Source organism: Thalassophryne amazonica, chromosome 16, assembly GCF_902500255.1.
Source record: "Thalassophryne amazonica chromosome 16, fThaAma1.1, whole genome shotgun sequence".
In the NCBI taxonomy this organism is placed as follows: domain Eukaryota; kingdom Metazoa; phylum Chordata; class Actinopteri; order Batrachoidiformes; family Batrachoididae; genus Thalassophryne; species Thalassophryne amazonica.
This window is the reverse complement of record NC_047118.1, coordinates 10,641,643-10,658,752: the sequence shown is the minus strand read 5'-3', so window position 1 is coordinate 10,658,752 and position 17,110 is coordinate 10,641,643. Positions and strand designations below refer to the sequence as shown.

Sequence of the window (17,110 nt, the reverse complement as noted above, 5' to 3'; positions counted from 1 at the left end):
AGTTCGAGAGTTTGTGGTATAAGAGTTTGTGGTGCGAGAGTTGCATACAAAGTGGAACAGATCTGGCACTAAACGGGAGTTATTTGTGATTTATTGTTTATTTGCAGGAAACCGATGGATTGCCTACTCCACGTAGGGAATACGGCCTTGCCCCAAGTGAAGGAGTTCAAGTACCTCAGGGTCTTGTTCACGAGTGAGGGAATGATGGAGCGTGAGATTGGCCGGAGAATCGGTGCAGCAGGGGCGGTGTTGCATTCGCTGTACTGTACTGTTGTGACGAAAAGGTAGTTGAGCCAAAAGGTGAAGCTCTCAATCTACTGGTCAGTCTTCGTTCCTACTCTCACCTATGGTCATGAGGGTTGGGTCATGATCGAAGAACTAGATTGCGTGTTTAGACGGCCGAAATGGGCTTCCTCAGGAGGGTGGCTAGTGTCTCCCTTAGAGATAGGATGAGAAGTCGGTCTTCCGTAGGGACCTCGGAGTAGAGTCACTTCTCCATGTTGAAAGGAGCCCAGCTGAAGTGGTTCGGGCATCTGGTAAGGATGCCCACTGGCGCCTCCCTAGGAGTGTTCCAGGCACGTCCATCTGGGAGGAGACTCCGGGGAAGACCCAGGCCTAGGTGGAGAGATTATATCTCCACCTCGGTCTTGGGAAACACTTCAGGATCCCCCAGTCAGAAGTAGTCAATGTGGCCTGGGAACGGGGAAGTCCGGGTCCCCTGCTGGAGCTGTTGCCCCAGCGACCCGAACCCGGAAAAGCAGTTGAAGATGAATGAGATGAGTGTTTATTTGTGATGAAAACGCATATTTTATTGAAATATATGGTGACGTGGGCATTCCACGAATGTAGTAGTGGCCGTGCTCCTGCATCTGCCCACCCCCGTCATCAGCCATTCTTACATGGAACACCATGTAGAATTTAATCTGGACTGTTTTCATTTTCAGAACTGCTCCTTGAAAGTTAAAACCTGAATGGAAAATTCCATGAATCATTTGAATTAAAACCGTTAAGTAATTTCTATCGTTCTTAAAACAGTTAACAAAGACTAATTGTCACACCATATGAACATCTGGTTGGGAGCACTGATGTCTTGCAAAACATGGGGCACATAGAAATATAGTTTGAGTTGTGGTCATTGGCTGATTAAAGTGACCTGGGCTCCTCCTATGTGTGGGGCTGTGAGGACCTGAATGGCACTCACTAAAATTAATACAAACTTGTGAAGCTGTTTGTTAAAATTAAACAGCTTTGGACATGATTTTGAATTTCGCTGTAGATATTTTAAAATAGTGTGGCGTCCTGAGGTGCATCACTTGCATCATGCAGTGAGACTGTTCTGTTACCAATGGTAGGTATGTTATTAGTCACTGTTGATGTTTTTTTTAAATATATTTTATTATGTGCAATCCACAACATTTTGGTGGAAACTAATGTGGGGCTTCAAGGGACCCAGTGCGGTGAAGCGTATGGTAATAGTTTACTTACACAATCCTACTTGTTTAACAATTAAGCAGCGGTGTTGAGGAGTGCTGTGTTAATGAGGCCAGTGTGCGCACACATTCCGTGCATGTGTGGTAGTTTCACAGTCACATTTTACACCCTCTTTCAATTACATTTGCTCCTACTTGCAGGTGAAAATTACTTCATACATTGACTGAAAACAATGATCAGCAGCTGTTACACATGCACGTGTGTGCACAGCCAAACAAGAAAGTGGAGCTGCGATCCTTCAGTTTGCACTCAGACATTTGGTGGGGTTAGGGCAAAAAATATCTGCTTTTAACCCTCAAGCAACCGAGTGGGGTCATTTATGACACCGGGTGTATAATTTGTGCACCATTTTTTCTATATGCCGTTTGGTCAGTTATCACAGCGCTTTTTTTCTTTTTTTAGAAAATACGTTTATCTGCTTGTTGATTTTAGCCTTTTCACGTTCCTGTTACAAGACAGTGATTGTAGCGCAGTAGTAAAGTTTCCATCTGGTAATCAGAGCATGCGGGTTTGAATCCTGTGGCAGTTTATTTAACTGTGGGATTCTGTATTGCATCCCTTATTATGTATTATTTATATCAACCCTGTGATATTCGCTAATTATACAGCTGGTTTTTACTTTTTTATCCACATCAGCGGCACGATGTGGTGCACCTTGTCCCATGGAACACAGTGCGAGCAGCTGCAGCACCTGTATTGTGTTCCTGCTCGAAAGACACCATCATGTGCATGAACCGTCGCACTGCATTGTGCACGCCTGCCCGTCGGCGCGATGTTTCGTGGTGCGCTCATACACGCTCTACCGCTGTGAGTCGCCCTGAGTTGTACATATTCGCACTGTGTGTGAAGGGGCCCTTAGCTAACAATGCCTCTGCACATTAATCTGCCAATGTTAGTTTACATTACGAATTTACACACCCCCAAATCTGAAAAAGTTCTAGAATGGTATGGAAATACAAACAAACAAAACTGCAGTGATTCTTACATTTTTCTCTGTGTCATTGCAAACAGTATGGATACAAGATATTTCCTGTTTCCTGTCCTTGTGTCCACTTCATTTAATTGTTGCTATACATCTGATCCTGCATTGAGGCCTGCAAAACATTAAAAAAAATGCATTAATGTCCCAACATTTCAGGCTTGGTAAGGCATAATTTAACCCCCCCAAAAATTCTGACAGTCTGTTGTTGTGCACCACATTAGTATTGGCATAGGAGCTGCTCAGTAGACAAATATGTGAGTATGCACTACTGAACAAGCCTTAAGCATCCTCTGGTAACCAAGGCAAACGGCAGGGAGCACAGTTCCAGGAATTGCAAATTGTTGGACATATAGATTCTTCCTGTGACTTGAAAGATTGTGTTGTTATTATTAACATAGCCTCCACAGAATTAATGTGAGCCAAGCAGACAGACGAGTGAGCCGGCGCTGACTTGAGATTGACAGCACGTTCGCTGCCTCGGGAAAACGATGACACACTCATAAGAAACGCATTATAACTGAGAGGAAATCTTGAACTGACTTGACCCTGCAAAAACAGATTTTCTCTCTCTTGCACTGTCCGTCGTTGTATCTCCTCTGTGATAATGTGCATGCAGCCATGCATGCATGCACACAAGCAATTTGCCTGACGCTGCTTATGAAATAGGTTCTTTCGAAAAATAATTGGCCCCATTGGTGATGGGAAGCGATGGAAAGCAGCAGGGGAGAATGAGGGTGACACAGCAGCAACGAGAGGCGGATGCTGGTGTGTGCGAACGCATTCTGCACCGAGGAAGGTGTGGTGCGAAGTGTTATGGTCCTTCTTGTGTCCACAGTGGTCAACGTGACATAACAGACAATCTGTGAAAGGACTTCCTGTCACAGGTGTGTTATAACTACTACTAAATGTATACTAAGGAGGCGGCAGCACACTTCACGTTCTGTGCGTTTCTGTGGCTCAGTACGATTGACCTCCACTCTGTGGGCAGGTAATTAGTGAGATTGTTTGGTCCTCTTTGGCTTTTCAGAGTTCTCTGAAGAATTTGCACTTCTTCCCTGAGTAAGAAGTGTTAAGAGCTGGGGTTTTATTTTTCAGGCAAAGGGGTTGCGGTGCAAAGTAGATCACCCAGATGAAGATGTAAATCCATGTCCCCACATACTCATTTCTCCGATTTCTCTCCCAGAACATCAATTTTCTTGCCTATTCACACATTATGCTCGTGTTCTGCACTAAGATGTTGAGACGAGTGCACAATGGGCGGTGAAGACCTTCCACCGTGAAATTTAAGCAGTCGCCCACATGAGAGATGACAATGACAAATGGTGACAGTCCCAACTTCTCGTCCCTCTGCATGACTTAGACTGTTTTCTCTCACTCCACTCCCTCTCTTGCTTCTAAAATTTCAGGATGAAGTTGTTTTATTGCCATGATACATAGAAAGCCAAAGAGGCCAATGTTAAATATTGTGCTTTACTGGAATTTAGCTTGAACTGTTGCATCATAAGTAAGTTGCCTATAAGGACAAGGTGGACAACTTTAAGTTCATTTTTGATTGTCAGCCCATCTTATTTTTGTCACAAATTAACTTCTCAAATGAATAAACAGTCGAGACCTTGCCGCACATTTGAGCAGCTTTTGTCACCATCTAGCGGGCGATGTGAGCATTTCGGGGCTTCTGTACATTTCCTTCTTGAAACAGAAAATAAAGTAAAAAAGGCATTTATAAATGTTAGAAATACATGATACTTTGGCAGGCAGATATTTGACCTCCCAGTGTTAATGTGTAAAAATTTAAATTTTGATAGTTGCGTGGTTCTTGAGTTTTAGGAGGTGGAAAGTTTTGCTATACAGAAGGATGGATGGAAGTACAGCAATTTCTCTTGAGAAGCACAATTTACAGTTGTGAAAAGCAAACAACAGCAAACGTAGTGACCACCAGGACCAGCAACAAGGCTTCACAAGCAATGTGACAGCCCAGTTAATTTTTCTTTTAAGTTATAGTCATTTTGCATGTTAAAAGATGCAAACATGACTCAAATACAAGGTTCACTGGTCCTCCCTGCATCTGTCGGAACCCCAAATTTCAGACGTGAGTGGTGTTTAGTAAATATGAGAATATGAGAAGAATTATATTCATTATATTAAAGTGGTGCTCAGAGAGTACATGAGGTGTGATCTCCTCCTGACCCATGACTGTTTAATATGTTGTGACTGATCCTCAGGCAGTAAATCAGGCTGAAGTTAGGTTTATCCAGTGCTGTATCCACCAAAGAAATGATGTCTTATGTCAGCAAGATTTCTCAAGAATTTGCTAACTTGTGACCTTTTAAAAGTTGCTCAAGGTCAGCCATATGGAAACTCATGTGAGGTCATCACATGAGCCATCCATGTACCAAATTTGGTGAGCCTGCTGTTATTTGTTCTCAAGTTATCATGTTTACAAAAAATTCTGATGTTGACCTCTGTAACCTTGAAAAGCAGCTTGGGCAATTTATATGGGAACTCATCCGAAGTCTTCATTAGAAGCACCTATACACCAAGTTTAGTGGTCCTGCTGTTATTTGTTCTCAAGTTATCACATTCACAAGCACAGTCGCTATATGCCTTCCCCCCTAGAGGACGGTATAATAACACTGAGCAGTATGTACATTTATTTTACAGTGGAGGTGATCCTTGGATCAAATCTTCATTAGACTGGCAAATCACTGAAGCCTTTGTGCAGGGTTGTCAATTCCTGAGTTCTTCCTGGTGTCGCCAACCGAACGGTCCCCCTAAAAATAGGTCCCCCTGATGACGTGGTTCATGGATTAACACCTTGTTTCTGCTTCAAACTGCACACCAGTCATCATCTGTGTCAGCGACAGATATCTGAAGCTTTTGTACAGCTATGATTTCCACAAAAATTCAGCATTATTTCATTATAAAAGGCGACAGAAATGATCAGAGCGCCCCGGCTAAATGAGCTGCTAGCTGATGCGTTCACTGTGTGTCGGACATTTCAAAACATCATGGAATTTCGCCTTGTTTCTGCTTAAAACAGCCTTGTTTCTGCTTAAACTGACTTTAGAATGATTGCCCTGCCCTTCTTATCGCTAATCACAGGGAAAGTGTCTCCACAGATTGACATTAAAGTTATTAAACTTACTTCCGTCATTCTTTCTTCCTTTTGAGTTTTACAGCCTCTCAGATGTTGACTGATGTCTGCTTTAAGCTGTGCACAGCAGGATTCAGATGTCACTTTGTGTAAACTCGTGCTATGTGAGAGGGAGGTGGCGCTGTGGTGCCTCGGGGTGGTGATGGACAGACTGTGATGACCTGCCACCTTCCTCAACTAGAAGACTGGAGCTTGCTCAGCTGTGAAGTCCTCCGAGGCAAAATCCAGAGCTCTTTGATTGTCCGTGGGTCTGCAGGGACGTGACATCAGGTCCTTGGTCCGACTGTCCGAGATAACATAATACACTTTAAGCACAGTTTATCCTCATCTGTTAATATAGTCAAGTGGAGCTGTAATCTGTTTGTCACTTGTTCAATTTCCGACTTTTTTTTGTATCCTATAAAGCTTGATCCTCATCACTCATAACTATTCAGGGAAAACAAATTACATTGATGTACATCACTGACAGCTTTTTGAGATTTTTTTAATACACCCTGCAGAAAGTTAATACTCCTCTGCCTTTCTCATTTTATTTTATTTTTTGAAAGGTGGAAAGAGTTCCATTCTGCAAGTTAAAAAATGGGTGTAATTTAAATAATTTGCAGTTACAGATACAAAGGTCCACAAAAAGCTACTTATTGCAGTGGTTAAAACATTAATATGCTTTTTGTGTTGTGCCTTCCTACAAAAACAACAAAAAAAGGGATCATATTTAGGCTGTTTTCCATGTGCCTTCTGGCAGACTGTTGCTGAAATTTCATGTTTTATTGTGAACAAAATCCTTTTCTGTTCCACTTCACCAGGAAGCTGGAACAGACAAAATTTACACTAGGCACAGTTTCTTTCAGGGTCATGAATGGATGTTTTGGTGGCTTCCCTCGCGTGTTGCTGTTTTGCATGGTCACTCAGTTTTGGTCACCACATTTTGTCGTGAGCATGTGTGTTAACAGCATAACTCAAATATTGACAAATCAACATTTCTGTCAACTGAGGCGGGAGCTGCTGTGATCAAAATGTTGAATTTGATATGAAAGTATGTCCTTTTGGCAAGACTACATGAAATATAGAGATTTAAATGTCACATGTTATTTAATGTCACGTTAGCAACACAACATCAAAGTATTCATGATTGTAAGTCTATCTGTGCACATGCAGTAATAATTAGTGGTCACTTATGTATTTTGTTGCTAATTATCCCTCTTGCTAGGCGGGTCAGCAGGTGCATTTCTGGAAAATGTCTTATTTGGCATTTCTCACCATTTCTCGACATCAGTCTATCTAACGTGCCAGAATCATGAGAGAGCTTTGTGAAGAAATGCCAGTGGAGCTGTCATGGGAGCACGCCAAAATAGCAGAGATGATTGGAGTAGAGAGCCACTTTTGGAAGTGGCCAATAGTCCAGAAGCCGTGGCCACAATGGGAAAACTTCTCATGCTGGTAGCCGTGGTCAGCCTCCGTGCACAGAGGTGGGCTTAATCACAGCGGAACCATGGCGGACATCAGTCTACAGGAGGATGGAGTGGACCTGGATAGTGGTTCTCCAGCTAGCGATTAGGTGTCATCTGTGTGTGACAGTGCCATTTGGTACCGCTTTTATGAAATGGACCTGGACATTATTCTCCGGCTGGTGATTGCGAGTGATCCATGTGTGACGACTTCTTTGGTGGTATGGACTTTAAATATTTAATCTTGGAAATCATTCTACAAGTGGGTGAGTGCGCTGTTCAGTTCTTTTTCCTTTTGTATTTTGTTCTCCTGAGTGAAGCTGGCAAGCTTTGTTATTTTTAATTTACTTTGAGAGAGTCTCACAGATTTTGGATCTCGATGTGTGTGTGGAGTCTGCTGTCTGTACCGGAGCAGCATGCTGTTTTGACCCTGTTGTAGCTCCCACCATGAATGAGCATGCAGAGCTGTCTACTGTTTTTCAGGCTGTCTGATCACACAGATGTATTTCTTGGATTTCTCACAGTTATATTGATGACAACACTTATAAGCATGCACAAAGCTGAGCCTCTAGCAGGCCGTTTTTAACAGGCTGCATTCATGGTGGACGTGCATGCGCACTTCTCACAGTGGAAAGCTGCTGCTGCTTTTACCGTGACTGCATCAGAAGTAACAGTTATCACTTAAACACGAGTTATAACACGACATCACACTAATGTAAACACTAAATGTGCAATTAATCTGCGGCTCTGTTCTTAATGTTACCAACTACATTCCATTCGAGTGCGCGTTGGGGCATTTTCTCAAAGCTACATAAATGTTGTTGGAAACACTTGGAAAAATGAGTACTTATGAGTACTCTCTTTTTGGCAGTCGCTGCTGCCGTTTCTTCCAAATGCCGTATACTTTGACACTGGTTGTGGAAGTGCATAAAGTATTATCAGATGGTCACTAACAACCTAATCTAAGTTGTTATGATTTCTGTGCGGCATGTCCTTTAAGTATCGATTAGACTCCCAGTTTGACACTGAAATCGTTAATAGGGACTCTTTGGCATCATTGTGAGCAGTTGTGTTGCGTATGTTTGTGTTGTCAGGGTGTGAATTCAATGTCTAGTGGGGCTTATTTGTGACTGTTGTTCACTGTGTGTGTAGAGACATTGATCCCATGATCCTCATGTAGTGTACACGTGTGCAGCCAAATGCAACACTGCGCCCCGCTCTGCACTGTTGTGTCTTCACATTAACCACACTCCCAGTGGTTTTATTCATGGATTCACATTGCACAGGCAAACAACACCGGAGCTCTCTGGGTGATATGAACCGAGCCGTGCCTGACTACTTCCTGCAGACCATGGTTGCCTCTGAGAGGAGTCCGTGGCAGGCAGCCAGTGCAGCTCCGATGAGGAGGTGGGATGGTTGGAGGTTTGGTGGGAGGGGGAGGAATCAAGCCGTGGTTGTGAAAGGAGCTCTGTGTCTACTCTCCTGCAGCAAGGCCGATACAGATTCATTCTTCATGTTATGTGACGCATCTTGGACATCTCACTACTCAGTTTTACATTTAACAGCCCGTGACTCGACGTCTGCCCACATTAGCCTTTGACATGTGATATTTTTGAGTATGGATGCACCGGGTCCACTTTCCTCTCCAGATACCGAGTCTGATACCTGCGGTCATGTTATTCGTTGATACTGAGTTGCACTCTGAAACCAGTTCACTGTAATTCAGTATGGAATGTTCCTACCTTTTGTAGTAGTAGAGATTTGCATTTCTTCCTCTTCCTTTTCCTGACTATGAAGAGCTGCAAGCGCATTTTGCTGATAAAGTGACTGCATTTTGGCTTTGAGAAAGAATGCATAATTGTAAGACGTTGTGACCTAAAATTTGGAGAAGCAGGCTGGTAACTGGACGGTTGTCGGTCAGGTGGAGTGTTTGGACTTTGTGAGAGAACATCGCGCCGGTAAGACGGTCATAATGGAATTGCATTTAGTCCCCTGACAATCGCTGTGAACATGCAGATATCTGCAGGCAAGTTTGCCTGGAAATGCAAATGCATGTTGCTGTTAGAGGTTATGTAAGTATATGACTAGAAATATACATGATTCACACACACAAAGTGCTACAGAACCTATTGAAATAGCATTTTGTTGGGTTTTTTCAGTCGCTGCCTTGCTGCAGTGTGACCAGTAACTTAGTGCTCACGCTACATTATTTGGCACCTTGGAGTGAAATTCCCGGTGCCACACTGCTTGTGGCACCCTGTGTCAGATTGCAGCAACACCAATGGGGCGGAGAGGGGGTGTGACACAACGCTGCCCTTCACAGGATGTTGTGGGACATGTCTCACAATGTGCCCCTCCCCAACACCTTCACCCTGCTATCGGGGAATGTTTGACCCAGCTCTATTTGTGTGTGCGTGTGTGTTCACACACATATAAATAGAAATTCTGACACCTCCACCAGGGAAGACCCCTAGGACTGTGAAATAATGAATGCAATGACAGTGTATCTCATTACTTAGGAAACAATGAGGAGTTACAGTCAGTATAGATCAGTGTTTCTCAAACATATTCAGACCAAAGACCACTTAACCAATTAAAAAAAAATTGTGGCCCACCCAATTCCCCAAATATCCAAAAACAATAGACCAGCTTACCACTCCAACAATACACTACCACAGTGTATTAGGATCTGTTAGAATTTAAACTGTTTGAGAAACACTTTTAAGTTAGAAAATTATATTAATTTTAAATATAGGATTTTCGCAGTATTAGGGGTTTCTGTGTAGGCTCTCAGTTGTCCAGGTGGTTTCCATAGTAGAGAAGTTTGAATCTTTGACTGGACTGGGTTGCTTGATGCGAGGACATTTCGCTTCAAATCGCAGAAGCTTCCTCAGCTAAAATTCTTGGTCTGGTGGTCTGACTTCTGTCTTGACTCTTGTAGAGAAGAATAATCAAGAAGTCGCAAAAGCTGGAGTTTTAAACCTAACCAGACCCCTCCTACTGAGAGGCAGACTGCTATAGGTTAGTGACTAAACAATAGCTCTAATTAGCACCTATTGTGCTCTAGTTAGCACCCTCCTAATGACAGGGCAGCTGTCCCTCCTAATGATGGGACGGACCCTCTCCTGATGACCCCCTTGACGACTCTGCAGATGACGTGAATGACTCATTACCATGAACAACAGACTGAAAGTGCTTTGACCTGAGTACCCCATTGTAAACAGGGGATAAAGCGTGTTTCAGACCCCCTCCCCGGTTAAGGCTGGGTTTCAACTGTTTTACAAAGAATGCCTCCTTGACCCCTCTCTCAAACCATTTCTTCTCTCTGGCTAATATTTTAACTTCCTTGTCCTCAAATGTGTGGTTAGTGTCTTTAAGGTGGAGATGAACTGCAGACTGAGGTCCACTGGCGCCCTCTCTGCAGTGCTGGTATAGCCTTTTGTGTAAAGGTTGCTTAGTCTCACCTATGTAGTGTTCGTTACAGTATTCTATCACATGTCAGGAAAACTGTCAGGATTCTGTCAGATGTCAGACCACGAGAGCAAGAATTTTAGCTGAGGAAGCTTCTGCGATTTGAAGCGAAACGTCCTCGCGTCAAGCAACCCTGTCCAGTCAAAGATTCAAGCTTCTCTACTATCTACAATATTAGGGGTGTCACAAATCACAAAAAAGACACATGGTTTGGATTGGACACAGTTTTTAAGCTATGGATTGGATAGTTTTTCAGATCAGAAAAACCCAACACAAATGCTATGTTACTTTCTATTTTTAAAAAGAACTTAAGAGCAAAGAAAACGAGGAACTTATACCTGTGGTCCTGAATGAAAACAAGGTGTCCAGTGTGTTACATATGTATGTATGTGTGTATGTATATGTGTGTGTGTATATATATATATATATATATTAGGGGTGTCGGAAAAAATCGATTGACGTCCGAATCGCGATTCTTATTTATTACGATTCAGAATCGATCCAAAATGTCCAAGAATCCATTTTTTAAAGTATTTTTTAAACATAATCTTACTTACTCACTGCGTGTACTGTTTGTCAGGCTTCTGTATTACAGCGTCCCCGCGAGGGTGGGGGTGGTCCGGCGTGCTTCAAACACTCGTGAGCTGCAGAGTTCAGTGGCTGTAGCTTAGCATGGCGGACGAAGAGCTAATTCAGCCAGCAATGTCTTTGCTGAAGGCAAACGTTTGGGCGCATTTTGGATTTTATTATTTGCTGCGTAAGAAGGAGCTTGACATGACTTACGCAGTGTGCAGAATCGGCAAAATGAAAGTCAAGTACTTTGGAAACACTTCAACTCCGCAAGCCCACATGCTACGCTATGACCCGGAGCTAAAAGGAGCGGAGCAGCGTTATCTGCCGACTACTGACCAGCACTTCGCTAATCTGCCAGCCAACTCCGAACGAGCGAAGCAGATAAGTAAATTTACATCTAGAATCACTTGATTAACCTTGTAAAGCTGCATTTTCTTAAACGTAAACATTTTTTAAGTAATATAACTATTTCTCAGAGCTCTTTGAATCGAAAATCGATTCTGACTCGAATCATCACCCCAAGAATCGGAATCGAATTGAATCGTGAGTTGTTGTACGATTCACATCCCTAATACATATATATATATATATATATATATATATATATATCGGCTTTCAATGCTTACCAGTCCAGTAAGTATCAGTGAAATTGTGGAGAGCTGGACGTGTCCAAACTTGTCCTCTGACACGCCGAAATGGAGGTGTTCCTTTGTCTCGCTTCCAAAGCGAATCGGTCGTGACGCGCGAAGCCTCCACGTGGCTTTCCATGACAAAATCTCTTGTTAAAAGTGAAATCTGCCAGAAAATGGCTGATGTCCAGCTCTTGTGATAACCAGAGAAAGCGCACACGACGGTCTCGTATCCACAGAGCCATTAGCTCAGAAATGGTCCGGTGGCTTGTGCCGTGTCGTCGCAGCTCGGAGCGCGGCGCGCTGAGCGTCCTTAAAGGGGTCCTTAAAGGGGTCCTTAAAGCTGTACTAACAGACCTTATTCTCTGTGAAGCCTGTAAAATTTTCACCGAAAGCCAGATAAATTTTTCAAAGTTTCCAGGTGCCAGTCTCTAACAGCTTCTGAAAAAATTCTGATTGAAAAAACCCCCAAATCATTCTGCCATTTCCAGACAATGAAAATCTGACGACGGGGCGGGACCACTCCTTCCACAAGGCGTGCTCACAGGCGAATGACGTCACCGACAGGCGTGGAAAAAGTCACGCATGCGCACAAGGGTTCAAGCTTGTCTGACGTGAAAACATATGAATCAAATCCATATAGTTTAAAAAATAAATAAAAGTACGATACTTTATGGACAGACCTCTTATGGTAATGTAAGCTGATTTTAATTTTTTTGGTTAACCTTACTAACTTGCGGTTTCAGATAACCCACGGTCCCATTTTGTGTACCTTGACTCACACATGTTAATGAGGCTCACCTGTGTGTGTGTGTGTGTATATATGCACTGTTGTGCATATATATATATATATATATATATATATATATATATATATAAAAGAAGAAATGGAGCAAAGATGATCTAAGTTTGTAATTTCAAATTCTTTTTCAAAAAGATGAGGATGTCTGGTGGGAGGGGAGTAATAATAACTGTCCTTTCAGGATGAACACGTTTGTCCCAACACTGATATGAAGTCATTCAGTTACGCAGATATCAGAAAAAAGTTGAGAATCAGTCACTTATTTATGTATTTTCTAGAGCTGTGGACTTTGAGCGTATTTTCTGGAGCTGTGGACTTTGATTCAGTGAGCTCAAGACCATACAGGGAAGTGATGACCTACACTTCGCCCTCAACTCCCTTAAATTTCTTTTTTCTTCCGAAGAGATTTTCACAGTGTGATTTTACCACGAGTGCATCAAAATTAACATAGTTATCACTTTAAAAATGTCACCATGACATGAAATCACACTTATGTAAACTTTGCCATTAAGCCGCAGTTAAACCTTTAAGCATTGCTTGCACCTTGTAGAAACAGCACAGTTCCAGTATGTTCCATGAGAGGTTGACATGCTGTCTAGTGTACAGATCAAAACAACTTGGCAATGCTAGCTTAAATGCTAGCCATTTTTGAACACGTTTAAAATTTTCTGCAGCTCATTCAGCCTCCTGGTCTCTTCAGTCACCTTGGGTTCAAGAAATGTGAAAAGCGTGAGTGCCGCGCCTGCACTCTATCATCTAAAGGCGGGTGAGGGCAGAGCTGAGGTGGTCCGGAGTCCATTGAGATCTGAAAATAATTAAATAAATGAAAAGACCAAATGATAGCTGCTTAGGGAAATCAGCATTGGGTTGTAGCCAGGCAGAGGCTGACGGGGTGAGATGTAAGAGCAGCTTTATCCTGCTTCCTGTGGCCATGTGGTGGACTGACACCCCCCTTAAGTTTAATCCCCACCAAAAAAACTGCATTTACATCATAGAGTTGTACATTAAATAAGCTCCACTGTGAATGTATCACCACTGTTGAGGGAGCATTTAAAGATTGCGCTTAGGACTTGAACCTCCTCCAAATTCCACCCAACCTTGGGTATGACAAATGACATTCTTTCATGCCAGCGTCAGCGTGTACAGTACGCTGGTGCAAGAGTTTGCACGATGATATCAGTGTCAAGTCAAGTCTGGGAGCATGCGCTGGTGCCACACTTTTCTATGATATCAGTATGAGGAGGAGAAAAATAATGAAAAGGCTTGACTTTAGATTGAATAGTCTGTCAAACTGTCCATAGTTGACACACATTTTGCCTGTCTGGTTTTGATTGAGAGTCCAGACCTGACAATTCCAGTTGGACTTCCAAGCTAATTGCAACAGCATGTTAGTGACGTTCAGTATTCCCCTTGTGCTCTTTAACCCTCCATAGCGACAACACTTCTCTAAAGAAAGCCTGGAAACAATCAAACCTGACAAGAGAATTTCCTGCTGTCTCACCCTTCAGTTCTGCTTTCTGTCTCACAAATCTTTCTACACAGAACCACATCTGGTTGGTTATGAAAACAACCCAACTTGGAGGAAAGCCCAGCGTCGTTTTACATCTGTCTTTAAAAAGTGGACACACCTTTGGACATATTTATTTATGTTTTAATGAAATAATGTCACGTCAAGACTGTCTACTGTTTTCTGGTTAAGTTTAAGAGTGTCTTTCTCTGTGCATCTCCCACGAAGCTGTGAGTGGTGAAGAAACACACTTAAGTTCCTTGACAGAGCCACTGAAAGCTTGCAAGTCTGACTTGCAGTTTGGTGGCTTCTCTCACTCGTCTCGTTTCACGATCACTCATTTTGTGAGTGCAGCCTGCTTTACAGGCACCACACTGTTTCCATTTCTTACTGAGTGAATTTAACAAGCTCAAACTGAGATTTGGTGACATGCAACTGTTTTTTGTGTCTGTCCCACAGACACTAACTAGTAGCCAAAAACTGTTAGCTATACAAGTGGTGGTTTTGCTGTGGTACTTATGCAGTCTATTATTTTGTGTTTTGAATCTTTAATTTAGATCAGTGTCTCTCAACCACTAGGCCATGGCCCATTAGTGGGCTGCTTATCGCCATCTAGTGGCCCGCAATTTTTTTCAAGTTCAAGCTCATTTTTAATCTTGTATAAAATTCACAATATTAATATTACGGTATTAATCTAAGTTAAGTTAAATTAGAAGTTTTTGTGTTGTCATGTGCGCAGTAAAAACACAGGTGGTGCAGTTACGCCACACAATGAAATTCTTACTCTGTTCATTCTCCCTAGAAAATATGCATGTAGAAAGTTCACAACAGATGATTTAAAAAAGAAAAAGAAAACACATTGTAAAATTCACATTATTAGCCTGTGCAGTTTATGCAGTATTGGCAGTTTTGTGCAATATTGTGTTGTCGTAAGGTGCATGGATGCAAATCGTGAACAGAGCTATTATAATAAATACATAGAGGATGATAGTAATAATGATGAGGAGAAGAATGACAGGTAAATAACAGTCACTCAAGTGGTGCAGAGGTCCGTGTGTAAGAAAGTTATTGAGAAGCCTAATGGCCTGTGTGTAGAAGCTGTTCCCCAGCCTAGTAGTCCTGGATTTCAGACTCCTGTAACATCTGCCTGATGGTAGGAGTGTGAAGAGTGAGTGTTGGGGGTGTATACTGTCCCTGATGAGGTTGTGTGTCCTATATAGGACTCTGGTTTGGTAAATGTCCTGCAGTGAGGGGAAGGCTGCCCTAAAGATGTACTGTGACGTCTTAATGACACGCTGGAGAGCCTTCCTGTCTTGGACTGTGTGATTACCATACCAGACACTCTGAATCATACACCTGTAGAAGTTACTCAGAATTTTGGCTGACATACCAAGTACAGTCTCTGTTGGGGCTTCTTGATGATCTGTCGGGTGTTGTAAGGGCCAGTCACACAGCACACAATGATAGCTGAACGAAGGAAAAAAGTCACAAAGTCACAAGTCGTCGAGAAAAGGTGGACAAATGATCCTGCACTTCTCCCATCATGAAAAACCTGCGACTCAAGTGCACATAAAGGAACGAACCAAAACCGAAACTAACAAAAACAAACAAAGTGAACACTGACCTTGACGCTTTAAACAAAACGAAAACGAAACATTCATGATGAACGTGCGTGTGCATGTTCCAGCCACAAACAACTGTGCACAGCTGTTCTTGCCGCAAACGGCTGGAACGTGCCTAAATAGTTAAAGTAGTTGATTAAACGTTCTTGCCCTGTTGGGAAAGTGTCGTGACACGGACCCACAACAGGGGGCGTAAATGAACGGACAATGATAGAGTAAAAAATGAACACTTTTACTGTTGTGAATGAGCACAACCACAATACAACAGATTACAGAATGTAAGACAATAGTCAATCACAAAGGTGACGTGTGGGCAGGCTCGAGGATAGAAGACGTCTGTCCTGAGAAGAACCGGAACCACATGATTTCCTCCGCCACTGAACCTGGAGAATACTGGAGCCGCCAAGTCCTGAGTCCCCAGGTGGCCACCGTCTCCGAGCGTTGGATCTGGTACTGCTGGCGAGGAGCAGAAACAATCAAAGGTGGGTGTGTGCACACCCAGTAATAACAAATGGTGGGAATTCCACCTCCACCTCTCATCCACACGTGCAGCTCCTGTCACAAAGCACTTATCTGGCGGGGTGTGAAGCGAAGCTGTCGCTGGTCACGCCAATCTCCAGACAAAGCACTCCACAGGAAAAACAGCTGCAAAAATGAGTTCAGACTAAACACAGTTAGTTACACGGCTGAGAATATTACCTCTACTGGTAGATGATATCTCGGCAACGAGGTGGAGATGAAGTCCGGTTTTTATGGAGGAGAATGATGAAGTGTAGATGGATGACAGCTGTCATGAGATGATGAGTAACAGCTGTCACCCCCGGCTGTGTCCGTGGCGGCAGCGCCCTCTTGAGCCTGAAGCCCGCACTCCAGGCAGGGCGCCATCTGGTGGTGGTGGGCCAGCAGTACCTCCTCTTCTGGCGGCCCACACAACATGCCCCTCTTGTTTCTGTATGACAACATTGTTTTTTCGTCCCACACATGGACGAGTCACGTGCAGCTTGTCGGAGCTTTAGTTATTGAGCCGTTCAGATATTGTCAATGTTTGTGCAAGACGTTGGATTTGGGAGATTGGATGAAGTTGGATGACAGTCAAACGGAACGCTGATGGTATGGGAACTACGCAAACAATGAGGAACCATCAAGACAGAAAGCAAAATGGAATACGGACAAATTGAAGTTGCCGTTGGATTCGTTCACATTTTGCAACAGTTTGAAAATTCTGACGAAGCGCCAGCTACAGGAACGAAGCTGGACGACGGTTAAACAATGTCTTCAAAAGTCAACACAAGTCCAGATTTCTTGTTTCGTTTTGACTTCGGTGTCCTTCGTTACTGCTGTGTGACCGGAGCTTGAGACCAGGGGAGATCACTAATGTGAGTGCCGAGGAATTTGAAGGTTTTCATCCACTCCACCTCTGCATCATCAGTGTAT

At 43.1% G+C, this 17,110-nt stretch overlaps 1 protein-coding gene across 2 annotated transcripts in view; it reads left to right on the top strand.

Annotated features, from left to right (window-relative positions):
* Window positions 1-17,110, top strand: part of si:ch211-210g13.5 (inactive phospholipase C-like protein 2) — a 267,948-nt gene that overhangs the window by 123,693 nt on the left and 127,145 nt on the right. The window lies entirely within an intron of this gene.